This window comes from Schistocerca americana, chromosome X (genome assembly GCF_021461395.2).
Source record: "Schistocerca americana isolate TAMUIC-IGC-003095 chromosome X, iqSchAmer2.1, whole genome shotgun sequence".
NCBI lineage: Eukaryota > Metazoa > Arthropoda > Insecta > Orthoptera > Acrididae > Schistocerca > Schistocerca americana.
This window is the reverse complement of record NC_060130.1, coordinates 786,215,480-786,219,648: the sequence shown is the minus strand read 5'-3', so window position 1 is coordinate 786,219,648 and position 4,169 is coordinate 786,215,480. Positions and strand designations below refer to the sequence as shown.

The 4,169-nt window shown below is 39.9% G+C and overlaps 1 non-coding gene across 1 annotated transcript; it reads left to right on the top strand.

Annotated features, from left to right (window-relative positions):
• Positions 1-3,871: 3,871 nt before the first annotated feature.
• On the top strand, positions 3,872-3,945 carry Trnat-ugu. Its single transcript has one exon. It is a non-coding gene; the product is annotated as a tRNA-Thr (tRNA).
• The last annotated feature ends 224 nt before the right edge of the window (positions 3,946-4,169 follow it).

Here is a 4,169-nt window from a genome sequence, read left to right as displayed (position 1 = left end):
CCGGTTGGTGTTTCCAGTAACCTGCCTCAGGCATTTGTCGCTGTGTGAACTACGCAGATAGATAAACTGAGGTTTTATTGTATAGCCAACAAGTGGATAAACCATCATACCTAATGAAAAGACGTAGGAAATTAGGAAGTAGTACTTAGTAATTCAACCAGTGTAATCTGACTGGGGAAAAATATCACATGGAGTTTCACAAGGCTCAATATTAGATCCTCCACTGCCCCTAACATATATAAACGATGTTCTGTCTAATACGCATAAAGTAGAATTAGTTCTTTTTGCGGATGACGCTAGTATTGTCATCAAGCCAAGCAAACATACAGACCCAGAAGAAATGATAAACATTTACCTTAACAGTGTCATTGACTGGTTTTCTGCAAATGGGCTCACTGTCAATTTTAAAAAGACACAACATATTCAGTCATGCACATCTTGAGATATAGCACCAATGATAAGTGTAACACACGGTGAGGGAATGATAAATAGAGTGGAAACTTAAAAAAGTTTTAGATGTTCATTTTGATGGGAATTTAATCTGGAAGAAGCAATTTTTGAACTCCTAAAAATATTTAGTTCTGCCAGATTTGCGCTTACAAACTGCAAATCTTGGGGAAAGACAAATAGGTAAGTTGATATATTTTGCGAATTTTCATTCAGTAACGTCATGTGGAATGATATTTTAGGGGAACTCATCTTTAAGAAAGAAAGTCTTCATTGCTCGAAAATGTGCTATAAAAATAATATGTGGTGCTCACTCACGATCGTCTTGTAGACATCTGTTTAAGGAATTGAGCGTTGTGACTACTACTTCGCAGTACACTTCTTGCTTCATGGAATTTGTTGTAAATAATCCACTGCAGTTCAAAAGGAACAATGATGTACATAATTACAATACCAGAAGGAAAAGCGACATTCATTACTTCACATTAAAGTTGCCTTTAGCACAAAACCGTGTGCACAATGCTGCAACTAAAAGACCGCAAACTAAAATTTGAAAACATACTGAGAAAGTTTCTCCTTGAAAATTCCTTCTGTTCCGTAGAAGAATTTATATCATTGTCATGTGTGAAAGTTGGTGGATAGGAATTACTGACTCACATCTGTATACTTCATAATAATAAACTTATAAATGTTCAGCATGCCATAGTTACAAATTAATTTGCGATGTGAATTTAAAATGACTCGTTCCACATTAATACGATTTATCTTACAAATTATCGATGGAACATGACCCTAACTAACTAACTCACTAGTCAGAGATAGTTTTGTTCTGTCACATGTAGACGAATAACAAATCGTATATTGTTAAACTTAAATCTGATTGACGCCAGCAAGAGCATTTCAAGGTAGCGAATCAGAGACACAATGCAGAGAGCAGGTAAAAGTGCTAGCATTTAGGTTACCGGAGGTCAGTAGTAACACTAGAGCCCTGATAATTCCAGACGCTCTGGCCATCTATCCCAGGGGAGAAATTTCACTTCAGAGAATTAACTGGCAACTCCATCCACCGCCTAGACGCTGTTGTAAGGCGTCACAGTAGAAGGTGGTCACAATAAGGCACACCTTAGCAATCTTGATACTTGCCCGTGAGAACCGCACGTCCCCGCGCACGAAAGGCCTTTGGGCGGGGCCATTTGACGTAAAGCACTGTTATTGCTATCCATAATAGGAAGGGCAGTGAAGTTTAGCGTTCAGCTCAACGTCGTTGCTGCCAAACGTGAAGTCTGTTAATGTAAAATCCAGAAACATTCCTCCCTACCTACCGAGTAGGAGAGTGGGAGGTTGAATGTGGTTGGCCATAGGCGTCCTGGAGGTGCAAAGCCACTCGTCAGATTGGCCGAAGCCTGCACATTGCCGGTGGATACTGTATATAGATTACTAAGATTTATACATATGTTATTATGTATGTATTTGCTATCGTTAATTTCCTTGTATGTTTTCTTCCACGGCTTCAGTCTGATGACATAATTTTGAAACGTGTAACGCCTAATACAGAACTGTGTGATTTCAGACCTTTCTTCATTTCAAAGTTGTGCCAGGTTTGTTCATTCTGAGTCAAAATTTGCATTTCATGAAAAGTTAGAGAAACAATGGAAGTAGCTTCGATAGAAACTTGAGTGTAATGAGTTTATAATATAATACATTTACTACAAAAATTTCAAGCCAGTAGCTTTAATACTCCGTGCGTCTAAAAGTAAAGAAAAACATCAATTTATATGAAAATAATTACATTCATTTCTGACAGACATTACATTTGGTACACTTATATACCGATATCTCTCATCGATATAAGCTATATATTTGCATTGTATTAATCCTTATGGTGTTTAAATAAGTTTTTGCGCAATCTCTAGCTCCACGCATGGTCTCTCAGTTCACCCGCTGCACCCAACGAAGGAGTGGAAGGAGTGGTTGGGAGCAGATGTCCGTCTCTCTCTGGCTCTTCGTGCTGTTCTGCACCTGTCGTAAATTATCAAACTCAGTTGCTTCCCCACAAGATGTATGACATGTGATAAATAAATTCTATTAATATAATGAGCAAAAATTTTAACGTTTCATTAGAATTGCTTGACAAATAAAAAGTGTGGCCAGCAGATTCTAAAATATATTTATGTTGCACCAACCCTTTACCCAGTACATAATTTTTTGTTCGGCAGTGAAGCCCTGTGAGGCATAAATTAGCAGTGTGTTCAGAGAGTTATGATGTACGTTAGCAGTTTTAATTTTAAAAAATAAATTTGTCTCACAGAGGTAGACTTATCCATAGGTCTGTGGCATGTATCACTGCAAAACAGCTAAACGCAGCCTTTTATCAGCTGTTCTGATGATCTGTAAGGTCAGCTAACTTTTCGAAGGGCCAGAGTCGCTAAGAGTTATTGATTTCTCCTTGAACATTCACGGTAAGAAGAATCCATTAGTGCCTCTGTCGCTTATCTAACGATCACCTTATCCTCGAACTTGCGTGACTGCGAGCAATCACTACTACTTACATAGCCGATGGGCCGTGCCTCACGATGCAGACGGACTAGTCAGCCACAAGGACGCTCCGACTGAACTAGCTTCTGCTGTATCTGAAGATGTTCCACCTGTTTTTTGGTCAGTATAAGACAAGAAATTTTATCTAACTAATAGCAAAGTGAAAAGAAAATACGTGGCGTTTCTTTAATAGGTCTATAAGGTGAGACATATAGCTAAATTTTATGCAATGGTGTATGCTCACTGCCTGCCGATTTTCCGTTCCTGATTTACTACCAGTAACTTTCTACAAGCGCATTTTATACTAATAATGCAAAATAATGCGGGAAGAAATCGTTTTATATGAAGACAGTAACTGTTCTCGAAAGAACAGATTCTGTAGATGACCGTGCAGCTTTTCCCTGGAATAAATGATGACTAACTGAAACCCTCAGCTGCCGACAGGTGTTCTTGATATACCTCGATGTGGACAGCTGAAAATGTGTGCACCGACCGGGACTCGAAGCCGGGATCTCCTGCTTACAGGGCAGACGATCTATCCATCTGAGCCACCGAGGACACAGATGAATAGCGCGACTGCAGGGACTTATCCCTTGCACGCTTCCCGTGAGACTCACATTCTCAACTGTCCACAATTCTACCTGTGTAATGTATCTTATAGACTTTTGCCCATTCACTCATTACTCGCGCACACTCCTTGGCGATTCCTGCAAGAGTTTGGGCAACCTGTGCGCATTCGCACAGACGAAGGTCAATGGCTAGGTAGCCTTTTAACTATATATATGTCTATAAGATATTTTACATAGGTAGAATTGTGGACAGTTGAGAATGTGAGTCTCACGGGAAGCGTGTAAGGGAGACGTCCCTGCAGTCGCGCTATTCATATTTGTCCTCGGTGGCTCAGATGGATAGAGCGTCTGCCATGTAAGCAGGAGACCCCGGGTTCGAGTCCCGGTCGGGGCACACATTTTCAGCTGTCCACATCGAGTTATATCAACAACACCTTTCGGCAGCTGAGGGTTTCAGTTAGTCATCATTTAGAAATCGTTTTGTTAACCGCCACTGAGAAATTAGCGGTCGCATTCTCTAATGAAGATTTTCAAGAACATTTCTCACAGAAAACAGTACGAAGAAAACTTCGTATATTTATCTCAGCTGGATTTACTGCAGACCGTAATAATACAATT